The sequence below is a fragment of the Balaenoptera physalus genome (assembly GCF_965194825.1).
Source record: "Balaenoptera physalus genome assembly, chromosome: 18".
Taxonomy (NCBI): domain Eukaryota; kingdom Metazoa; phylum Chordata; class Mammalia; order Artiodactyla; family Balaenopteridae; genus Balaenoptera; species Balaenoptera physalus.
This window is the reverse complement of record NC_138899.1, coordinates 65346711-65359273: the sequence shown is the minus strand read 5'-3', so window position 1 is coordinate 65359273 and position 12563 is coordinate 65346711. Positions and strand designations below refer to the sequence as shown.

Genomic DNA, 12563 nt, shown 5'->3' with positions numbered 1-12563 from the left:
AATTAAAAAGCCAGGAACAAATATTTGAATGAAAGAATTTCACTTATTCAGTTATTTTCAATTGATTTAAGGTCATTTATGGTCAGAATTAGCTAAAAGTATTGTTTAGCCATGTTTGTGTTACGGATTTCTCCAAGGAGATCATATAATATTTTATAACTTGAAATCTTCCTAAATATTTAAAATTATTTTTAGTCATCATAATCCTTCACTCAAATTTATACTCTTATAAGTAAAATCGTCTTGGTGGGTTTCTTTTCTTTGGTTGGTCAGTGCTCACGTATACCAGCCCTGTTTTCTTTCATTTAATTTTATTTATTTTTTTAATTTTTATTTTGTTTTTGTTTTTTTGACCGGGGCACTCGGCTTGCGGGATCTTAGTTCCCCGACCAGATATTGAACCCAGGTCCTTGGCAGTGAAAGCGCAGAGTCCTAACCACTGAACTGCCAGGGAATTCCCTGTTTTCTTTCATTTTAAATAAGTAATTTCTTTATACAAACTTAATTTTCATTTAGCCCTATTATTAATCTGTTTAATTTAAGCATGGTCCCAAACCATAAAGTACTGAGTCTTTTGGGTTTTGTTTTCGTTTGTCTTTATTCCCTGATCCCTCTTCTTTCCCCCCAGCCTTTTCTGTTGAGATATACCTTAAATACACATATTCTAATTATGAAACTTAGTGAATTTTTAAACACTCTTGGAAAAAAAAATTGAACTTTTTGCATCTACTGACAGAACTTTTCAGTAGACTTTCTGTAAATATTATTATGGTTATTGTTTCCCAGGGCTTTATAATTGAAAGTGACGTTAGACTCCATCTTCCTCATTGTATAAGTGTAGAAAGTAAGGCCCAGAAAAGTTAAAATGCTGAATTTCCTCACATTATGAAATATTTCAAAAGAGAGCAATTGGTTATGAAACAGTCATGCAGATTTTATTAGTAATTTGTATTTTATTTAAGAGCAAATTTTATTGGAAGGTATAGCCAGTAGGTCTGAGTCCCTCTGGGTGGGGGTGTATCAGTAGCTCTCCAATGAAATGTGCATCCTTTCAGTTCCTCTGTGAAAAGCAGTCGTTTCATTTTGTCGTTTTGTTACACTTAGCTTTTCTTGTAACACCTGTTAACATACTGTTTGTTACATTCAGTTGGATTTTCTTCCCACTCCCTCCTCCCTCCCAACTCCTTGAAAAAAAAAAAAAAAAAAAAAAAGAATGTGAACGTGGGGGATAGTTGCCAGGATTTTATACCGTTCTTTTTTTGTTTTTTTTTTTTTTTATACCGTTCTTAATTTAAGGCCTGGATGCTAATATGTATATATATGTGTGTGTGTGTGTATATATATATATATATATATATATATACACACTGTTTGCTTTTGTATTCATAGTTTATTTAAAGTTTCTGATGTAGTTAATACAGGACTATTAACCTAGTCAGTTAATTAGTTGACTTTTCCCATGTAGTGTGCCAGTATTACTGCTGTAATTATAAGTTTTTACCTGGACAGCTTTGTAATTAGTTAACTATCAATTAGTTTCCTTTGACGTAAGATACTTTTGAAAATCTCTAAGCATTGTTGTTGATTCAGAAAAATCTGTTTGGCTCTATGAATTCCTAGTCCACCCATGGGTTCCTGGCAAGTCATGTAATCTCTCAGCCTCAGTTTCCCCATTAGGAAAAAATAGAATGAAATAATCTATCTTGCAGGATTGTGGTAAAGATTGAGTGATATATGATATAATTTGTTATTGTAATACACGTATTACCATTTTTGTGAATTTCCTTTTATTTGAATTTTAAAAATGGGAATTGTGGGTAGAGTATTTTATCCAGCTTTTTAAAGAACAGGAATTGTGGTGATAGGGAAAGAACTGCTTCATTAGAACTGACTGTACCTGGCTCTGGGGCTACTAGCTTATGTTGTATTGACTGACAAGTCCCTTAACCTCACTGAGCCTCAAATTTCTCATCCACAAAATGGTGGTAATACCAATCTTGAAAAAGTTTATAAGGATTGGAAATAATATTTGTTAATCATCTAGCTAAGTGCCTGCTTGGAAAAGCTTTATAATCTGAAACCTTTGAGAAAAAACAAAAAAAGTTTTTTCATAACCCAACATGTATACATCACAAGAAGCTAGAATTAGCTGTCCAGCAGTTTCAGCTAAAGTAAAATTTCTTGGCTTAGGGAACATAATGGTTTTTGGCTTTGAATTGAAGCTTTGTAGATTACTCCAAAAATACTCTCCCCTTGGAGTTACAAAAGTCTTTTCCCCCACATCTCTAATTCTTATTCAGAAATGGTTTGATAACAGTGAGTACTTCAAACAAACAAACATGATTTTCAAAGCAAGAAAGGTTTTAAGCTTCTTTGAGGAAATGGAGATCTCAGCCCATTTTTAGGGCTTTGTAACAGTATATTTTAGAGTTCAGGTTGGTGATGATGAGGATGGGGTGGAGGATGTCATTGTGCAGAAGAAAGGTCCAATGTAAAAGGTATGATCCATTTATTGTTTGTAATGTAGATTTATGTGGGAAAAGAACGTAATAGGATGACCCTAGGAAGGATTATTTTATGTGATGATATTTCTCTTTTAGGGCCTGTGTGATCTGAAATTTGATTATTGGTATATGGAGAGGTAGTTGTACCTCAAACGTATTTTAACTTAAAAATCTTATAATTAAGAGGGTTAGTTGTAATCAGAGGACCAATTTATCAGCCCAGTGATGACTTATCAAAACTTATTCTAGGTCCTACATACTCTTGCCTTTTTTATCTTTGCCTTAAAAGGAAATGACGTTTTAACATTTTCCATCTATTAGTTTTTTTTTTTTTTTTTTGAATGGAATGCTGTGTTGCTTTGTTTTGTTTTGTTACTTTATTTATTTATTTATGGCTGTGTTGAGTCTTCGTTTCTGTGCGAGGGCTTTCTCTAGTTGCGGCGAGCGGGGGCCCCTCTTCATCGCGGTGCGCGCGGGCCTCTCACTATCGCGGCCTCTCTTGTTGCGGAGCACAGGCTCCAGACGCGCAGGCTCAGTAGTTGTGGCTCACGGGCCCAGTTGCTCCGCGGCATGTGGGATCCTCCCAGACCAGGGCTCGAACCCGTGTCCCCTGCATTGGCAGGCAGACTCTCAACCACTGCGCCACCAGGGAAGCCCCCATCTATTAGTTTTGTTCAGAGAAGCTGGGGAACATGTGAAGGTCCTTGGGAGGATTATATCATCTAAAAACTTTATTATAGACAGGAAAACAGTTCTGAGTATGTGAGAAAAAGTAATTGTAGCATTAGCTATTAGGTAATGTGATTTGTAACTAGTCATTGACAGGATAGATGCTGGCATGTTAAAGGAAAACTCTCACTTTGTCTTAAAGCTGGTGAACCTAGTTAGATATTAGGAAACATCAACAAATTCTGCTTATTCTGGAGTTTAGACACTGGAAGCATCCAGACAACTATTCTGAAAGGATTAAAAGCAATTGATTATTTTTAATCACAGAAATTGAAAATGATTGAGTATGCAGTGCTCTGTGAAAGGTTAGACTGCAAACCACAGTGGATGATGTTACAAAGCCTGGTGGGTCCCTAAGATAATGACAGATAATAGTACTTTGGATTGTTAGGAATAAGCAAAGTAATGTTTTTGTGGCCTCTGATGTAATGCTTGAGTTGTGACGGTTCCTGATCATTTATGTACTTTGGAAGGTCATAACTAGTGTAGAATTTTGAATTTTTGTTGTACATTTTAAATTGTCAATCCCATTTCTCAAACCAGTAAGTTAGAAGGAATACCCAAGTAATTGCATCCAGAAAATTGGGCCTAAATCAAGTAGTAGAAAGAGTAAGAGATCTTTACATCTAAATTTTATTGTTAATCAAGAAGGGATAATGTCTAATCCCAAACAAGATTATATTGAATGTAAATACTAATGTAAAAAAGAGTTATCTTGTCATGTTCTTAGAGCTTCCATTTCAGTGAGCTATAGTATCAATCAAAAACATGTAGCAATCTGTGCAGGCACCCACCCATCCATGTGTGACATCTGCTTTTTCATGAGGTTCATTTCTAACTTAAAACCTTGGTGGATTTGTATGTATAGATAGGATGGCTTGTAAAAATTTGTTTTTAACAGTAGAACCCAAATATTATGTGGTTAGTTTTTTGTTTCCCAAATGTGTCATCTATTTTGAAAAATTTATATCTATAAACACTTGGGAAGGTGCTTAGCATGAGCATCAGTAAATGTTTGAATCAGAATTTAGCAAGAATGAATTTCTAGAAACTCTTTAGTCAAGTACATATACCTGTATAATGGATTTGGAGAAATTTAAATATTTCCTCCTAAAAAAACTTACTGAAATTGGGTTACCACAAATTCTTTCCTAGAAAATGAAAATTCCATATATTATATATATATATTTTTTTACAAAGCAGGGCCCCTTAAAACTAAATCTCGCATTTTGATTTATCCAATTAAATTATTTTGAGGTTGACCTTAAGCTGTAGCATATGGGAAATAATAGACGATTAGTTTTTCCAAGTGCTTATCATGAATTATTTTCCTTTATTAAGTTTAATACTTTATCGCTAACTTTACTGATATGCAGTATTTATTAGGCAGTTCTTCATTTTCACTTGTAGTCTTAAAGATACTTAGGTAGAATGCTGTGGTTGAATTCCATCTTTTTTGTAGGATAGCTGTGGTATGTGTGAATGATTCTTTTGAGAGCATATTCATAGTATGGATGTTTAGAAGGAAGTAATGATAATGGTTAAAGATGTGATTTAATCAGACTTTTGCAAAAGTAATATCTGTAGGTTTGGTGTAGTCAACACCCAAGGAGCTGATTATTTTTGATAGAATAGGCAGATCTTTATGATTTTTTTTTTGAGGTTAAATTAATTTTCAGCATTATTGCTGTATCACTTTGCCTATCTTTGAAAATGTGTTTTCATCTTGGCTTTTATTTTTTTACTTTTTCTGTTATGTTTCTAACATGTTTTTTTTTCTTTTTTAAATTATTTTATTTTTTTGGCTGTGTTGCGCAGCTTGTGGGATCTTAGTTGCCTGACCAAGGATCAAACCTGGGCCCTCGGCAGTGAGAGCACAGAGCCCTAACCACTGGACTGCCGGGGAATTCCCTAACATGTATTATATGCTTTGCTGGAATTAAATTAATACCACGCAATCCATTTAGTATAATGGATGTATTAGGTTCTTTATCCAGAATGTTAGTATTTCTTAAGTAAAATTATATTTCTGATACCCTCATTACTCTTTTTATGCCAGTATAAACACTGTTTGCCTGCTACTATTTATTAAATAATACCAAAACCAACTATTTATTTGTTAGAGTAATCTTATCCAAACTTTAGACTCCAGTTCAGATGTAAAACTCAAAATTCTATGAAATTATTTAAATATTTAATATTTAAATACATTTAATTTATATTACTGTCCTTTGATGCACTCATTGTTAGTCTTATCAGTCATTGAGTTTAACATTCATCTTTTTCACAAAGTCAGGCTAGTAATTCTTCAGTTCTTATAGTGAATATTTTTTATATTACTACTACAGCTGACCCTTGAATGACACTTACATGTGGAATTTTTTCTTGCATACTACAGTACTACACAGTCTGGGGTTGGTTGAATCTGAGGTTGCGGAATCACAGATACGAAAGTCCGACTATTAAGTTATATGTGTATTTTTGACTGTGCAGGGGTCAGCGCCCCTCAACCCCTTGCGTTCAAGGATCAGCTGTATTTAGTTTATTATTTAAATCAAATCCTAGGATATTGCTCCTTACTCATTATGTTAAAATAAATACATGAGATTCCCTCCTACTTTTGCTCAAGTCTTATTATTCCATCTGTTTCTAATGCTATTTTTTTAAAAATAAGGAATTAAATAGATAAAGGAACTGTACTGGTACACAATTGTATAATGGCATTACTTGAAACTAAAAATATATTTCTTTTAATGGGGAATTTTAACATGTTTTTCTTTAGTTTATACTTTAATGTATTCTAAGTACTAGGTTTCTATACACTAGGAGATTTTTTTTTAAAGTTTTATTTTTGGATACTAAGCACATTTTAATTTTGAAGAGTACTTGTTTTGAATATGTTATAAATGCACATGGTTAAAAAGTTCAAGCATTAGAGAAAGTTATACAGTTGCTCACTTCAGTTCTTCAGAGGCAACCATGATTAATCAGTTTATAGTGTGTATCCTTCAGAAATCTTTTGTATGTAGTCAAAGGTATTATTTTAAAAGCACTGATTTTTTTTTTTTTTTTTTTGCTTTTTCAGCAAAAACTTTTTTTTTTTGAATTTTATTTTATTTATTTTTTTATACAGCAGGTTCTTATTAGTTATCCATTTTATACATATTAGTGTATATATGTCAATCCCAATCTCCCAGTTCATCACACCACCACCCAAAGCACTAATTTCTTAAGATGAATATCTGAGTTTTTACATCAAAAGACTTATTTATGCCACACTACTTGGGGTCTTGACTCTAAAAGTAATCTTGCTGAATTTGAAAACAAACATAAAACTTGTAATTCTGGCCTTGGAATATTGATCTTAATGTAAGCCTGTTGGGCCTTTACTGACTTAAATAATGATTATATTTTGTTTGGAACGTGTAATTAACCAGTTGTGTATTCATCCCTGTAATATAATGAACCCCCCCACCCTTTAAAAAAAAAAAAAGCTAAACAATATTAATGACAGTGAGTTATTGAATAGAATGATTTCATAGGTCTTATTGCTAGAGTTTGAGGCTAAAATAAAAAAAAAGGAACTGATTTAAAGAAAAATATTAAGTATATAAATATTAGTGCAGGTAATAAGAAGATATTGAAAAAATTCTGGTTGTGGTATTCAAATGTCTGAAGTTTGAGCAATATTAAACTAAAGAATGTTATTTATTCTGGTTGACTTGTGTTGCAAAGTATGTATTAAAAGCCTCTTTTCTCAATTCTGTATAGTTGTAGAAGTGTTTATTAGTATTATGACTAATAAGGCTTTGGATGTGAATTGCAATCTAATACTTTTAGAAATAAGCTTAAAGTAGAAAAATACGTTTAATATTAATGTTCCTGTATTTTATATTTTTTATAGAATCTGATTTTTGACAAATTATAAAGGGAAGTGTCAGAAAAAGTTTCTAAATGAATATGAGGTGGTTTATCATATTTTAGAAGAACATATATTGTTACCTCTTTATTATCTATGGTAATAGAGAAAAATAAGGTAGATAATGCAGGACTCTTTTCATATTTTCAGTATTTATATAGATTCTACAGTGATGTAAATAAAGGGAACCTAAAGCTCTAGTCTTGAACTTAACTTACAAAATTTTTAGCAGCAATCCTGCTAGGTACTTGTCCAGTATATGCATGAGAACCTTGAGTGATGTAGTACTTATTTCTCAGGGCTGCCCTTTCCATTTCCTTACATTTTTGCTTGTTGTCACTGTAATTTACTTGAAAAGGAAGTTTTAGATTGAAAAAAACACAGGCTATTTCTGGAACTTTTTGATTTTCTGCTAGGTAATATACTTTTAGCCTAGACGTATAATGTTATACACCTTAACATCTTTTTGGGTGATTTCTGTTGGCCATAGCTTTCCTGGCACATAGCAAAATAGCTAGCCAGTAATGGATGTGGGTTAGCCGAAGTTGCTGTCACAGGAGAGAGCCAGAGAGTGGATCTTTGGTGTACATTTTCCCTGCCCTGGGAAAAGTGTAGCATAGACAGGCACTTGGCTGTCTTTCTGGGATTTGTTTAAAGCAATGATAATCATGGTGGAGCATGGTGGCACGGAAAGAAAACTTGAGGCCTTTGGTCCTGCAGCAGAGGTAGCCACTAAAAGGTCTGCTGAATGCTCAGGGCTGCCTTCCTTTCGCTTCAGAAGATAATAAAGACTTGTTTAAGGGTACAGTAAAATTCCTGTGCCTCTTCCCCCTATATTTTAAATTTCTTGGGTAAAACTAAAAATGCTGATTCTGAGAACCAGGTTAGTTTATATTTGAAGGTAAATTAGCCTTGATTTTACGTTTTCAAAACTATTTTTGCTAAATAACTTGTTTTAACATTTTCAAAAGCATTTTCTTTGCAAAAATGAAATAGGTTTTAGTGGATAAGACCTACTTACTTTAATTATATTCTTTAAATTTTCTTATTGAGATTTTATGCCTTAATTCGTTTAACATCAGAATACTGTTAAATTATTGAGAGAACTTACATGAAGTAAAAGTTTTTGTATTTGTCTTTAACAAAACTCTTTTACCTGAGACTTTTGACCAATATTAAAACCAAATTTTCTAAATGACAAGATTTCCATTAGTAAATATCTCTAGAGGTAGAGTATTATACTTTGCACTGTATTTTTTGTTACATGTCTAGATTTCTTTATGCCAAAAACCAGTGAGAGTAAAACATCTGAGTTTAGTTTTGCCAATGGCAAAAGTAAACTTTTAGTCCCTCTACTGGCTGCCTTTGTTGTAGCAGAGCTTAAATTTTTTTTTTTTTTTTTTTCTTTTCAACTCAACTAAGCTAAAGTCTAGCTTTATGACCAAGGTGAATTTTGAGGCAAATTCTAATATGAACTGTCCCCAAATTGAGTGACTTCATAAACATACTTATTAAGAATAAAAATGGAAAGTAGTGACTTTTAAATATAAAGATTTGAGAATTATTAAACTGCAGAGGCTTGGCCCTGAATAGCTAAAAACATTATATTACACTGATTAAATCATAACTTTAGACTTTTGAAATGTTTATTTTTTGTAAAACGTGAAAAAAAATAATCTTGTGATACTGGCAGACAACCAAAAACGTGTTTTAGTTTGCTGGATAAAAGAGAATGTCAGAGAAAGATGCCAGTTACTTACGCGCTTCTGCCAAGAGTAAGTGTACTACCAAAGGCGGAGGAGGAGCAGCCTAAAACTATGCCTAAGAAGCTTCATGGCGCAACATGGTCTGCTCATTTGCTGCAGGTGATTTAGAAATTTACGCTTAGATAAATGTTAAGACAATCAGTTTTATATAGAGATTGGGATAACTTTTCCCTGAAGGAAAAAAACCCTCCTTTTGTGTATAAATTACGTTCATTAAATCATTATTCTAATTTAAAAAAAATTTGTTTAGTTTTGGCTGCGTCGGGTCTTAGTTGCAGCACATGGGATCTTTCCTTGCGGCACGCAGACTCTTCGTTGCGGTGCGCAGACTTCTCTCTACTTGTGGTGTGCGGGTTTTCTCTTCTCTAGTTGTGGTGTGTAGGCTACAGGGTGCATGGGCTCTATTGTTGTGGCGCACATGTTCCAGAGCGCGTGGGCTCTGTAGTTTTGCAGGACGCGGGCTTTCTAGTTGAGGCGCACGAGCTCTCAGTAGTTGTGGTATGCAGGCTTAGTTGCCCCGTGGCATGTGGGATCTTAGTTCCCCGACCAGGGATCGAACCCGAGTTCCCTGCATTGTAAGGAGGATTCTTTACCACTGGACCACCAGGGAAGTCCCTCATTATTCTAATTTTTATCATAACTAACACTATTGCTTTTCTTATTGTGATCCTTGACTAAACTCTTTCACCTTAGAAAGGAAGGGCTCTTAGGCACAGTAGGGTTAAGTGAGTAAATAGGTGAAATGAGGATAGCCATATTTTTCTTTACTTTTCTCTGCCTTTGATCTTTACCTGTATTTTCCAAAATTTAAAGTCATTAAAAACTTAATATTTATTTTTTTGTTTGTATGTAAAGTGAAAGTTGATTGAAGTTATATAGTTTTCAAAAGTAAGTGATATCTATCTATCTATATAGCATTTTGTTTTACTGTGTTTTTGCTGGGAGGTGGTATATTGATTTATATATAGAAAAATTGGTAGGTAAGACATCACAGAGCAACAGGAAACCAAGTAATGGAATAGTCCTACTGTACGTAGTTAATTTTACTGCAGATAGAATATAGTAAACCAAACTAATTGTAATAACATTCACTGTTGTGTGACTGTGGTACAACCCAGGTTGGTATAGAATTGTATTCAAGAGAATTTAGCTGCTACCAGTAGGACCTTCAGATGCTGTAGAAAGACCATGCGATTTAGAGTTGGAATCATGTTCTGGCATTGCCAGTTACAACTGTGTGACTTAGGGTTATATTGTTTAATCTCCCTAAACATTTTACCTCACCAAGTTTTTAGGGTCAAATGAGATAAATATAAGTGCTTTATTGTTATTATCAAGTACCTGGTTATTACAGTAATTTCAGGCATAGACTCTGAGGAGTATTATGTGTATAAGACTCTAGTAAAGTATCAATTGAAAGCTTTGTTGTCAAGGAAAAAGTAACTTTGATTTTAGTGTTTGAATTTAGCTTAAATTTTAATAACTCAGACTTTTTGCTAAATTTTAATACATTTGAACTTGACTTTTAGACATTGTGGTTCTTTAGAAAGTACGTATTAGCTTTTGGGTGGACATCATCATCCGTAAAGTTCTTAATAATTGTAGACCATTGTCGTTTAATTATAAATATGACCAATCCTTCGGCGGATAATTCTGATCGTGTTTACACAGAAATAAGAATAGATGGGTGTCCAGTGTTTGATCAGAAAGTATGACTTTGATTTAGGTTAAAATGTAAAGGTGATACAGAGACACTTTTGCAAGTATTTAGTCCATGCTCTAGTGGCATTAACAGATTTGCATGTCAGCCAAAGTAGTTTTAGCTTAAGGGTGAAAGCGAGGTATAGTAGTTTCGAAGATACTAGGACGTCTTGATTTTCTTTATCTCCCTTTGCCAATTTTTGAGCTAAAATGGTGTTTGTAGAGATCAGGAGAGGAGAGTTATTATAGGTACATAGGTACATACGTTTATGATGTGTGAGAGTAGTGATTATGTATCACGCATCTAACACAATTCCTATGTACGGTAGCCACTCAGTAAATGTTTGAATGACAAACATGAATGAATGGACAATGGACGGTTGGACATATGTAGGAAGGAGGTGGTATACCCTTGTAGCCTAGCAAATTGCTATATGTTAAGTTAGGGAAGCACTCATTTATATTGAGGTAAAGGTAAGTAACATCTATATATTTTGAAGCTTGTTGAAGTTTGTGTAGTTCCGAGTGGCTCTGTGAACTTGGGCAGGTCTATATTAGGCTATAATCAGTGAATCAATGAATATTTAACTGTCCAGTGCTTAGATATTTTGTGCTCAGTGCTGAGGAAGAATTATGACATGATCCTTGCCTTTAGTGTATTCAAACAGGAAACAATAGCAAACAGTACAAGATGGTGTATTTTTTAAGAAATGTAGTAAAAACGCATAACAAAATTTACCACCTTAACCATTTTTAAGTGTAGAGTTCAGTAGTGTTAATTACATTTACGTTGTTGTGTGAGGTGTTGTATATTTAAATTGAAAATATGAGAAGGAGAGGATAAATGCTGTGGGGAAGCGGTATTCAAAGTGTACTCCATGAAAGCACTCTAAATACAATTTTATTTGAGGAAACGTTATATTTATACTTTTATGAATTTAAGTTTGAAAACTACCACTCTTAAAATTTGGAGAAGGAAAGGGCTGAATTATTCAAGGCCAGAGTAATCAGGGAAGGTTTCAAGGCAGAAGAGGAAGACTTAAACTGGGCCTTAAAAAATGATTTGGAATTGGATGGGTTGTGGGCAGGGAAAAGGAAAAGCATTCTTCTTGAGGGAGCCAATCAAAGCTCAGAGGTTGGGAATATGAACATTGGCCATTTCTCGATTAAAGAGAAGATCTGCATTATGAGAATTTATTGTTTATGTTGGGGGTGAGTGGTGTGTAATGTAATGTCTCCCAAAATGTGTTCCATCTGCCATGAATGTTGTAGAGGAGGAGGGGAAGGGAAATTCATGTCTTTCTCCTACAAGGTTCTAGTAACATTTGAATGCGACTGTGCGTTTGAGAGCTTAAAAGGTTATATCCAACATATTTTAATTTTATATGACCAGAGGAAGTTTTCTCTACCTGGAACCATTGTTTCTTGGACACCAGTCTGAAAACTGTATATGCCACTTACATACACTTTTTTGACTTGATCAAGAAATTTAATATACCAGATACCCCCTGCTCCCACTTTATGATTAGGTTATAATCACAGTTACCGTATGTGAAAAGTGTTGGTAAACTCATTCAACAAATACGGAGTATGTACTGTAATCTGCTAATGATTGAGAGTTATATAAATGTAAGGAAAATGTTACAGAACCATAAGATATTACATGCATATAACCCTTCTACATTCTTGCTATTCTATGTATGGTCAGTGAACATTAGCGTCTCCTAGCCTGCAGTCTTGTTAGAAATGCGAAACCTTAGTCTTTGTCCCAGACTTATTGAACCAGAGCCTGCATTTTATTAAGATCACCAAGTGGTTCATATGCCCATTAAAGTGTGCATTTGTCGTATGCTGTTTTACATCATATCCAACACAACTTTGTTCTGTCCTTTCTTGAACACTATTAGTAGCAGAGAATTTGATACCTTTGATTTCCAGCTTAGG

The 12563-nt window shown here is 33.9% G+C and overlaps 1 protein-coding gene across 8 annotated transcripts in view; it reads left to right on the top strand.

Annotated features, from left to right (window-relative positions):
* Positions 1–12563, top strand: part of INTS6 (integrator complex subunit 6) — a 109312-nt gene that overhangs the window by 11095 nt on the left and 85654 nt on the right. The window lies entirely within an intron of this gene.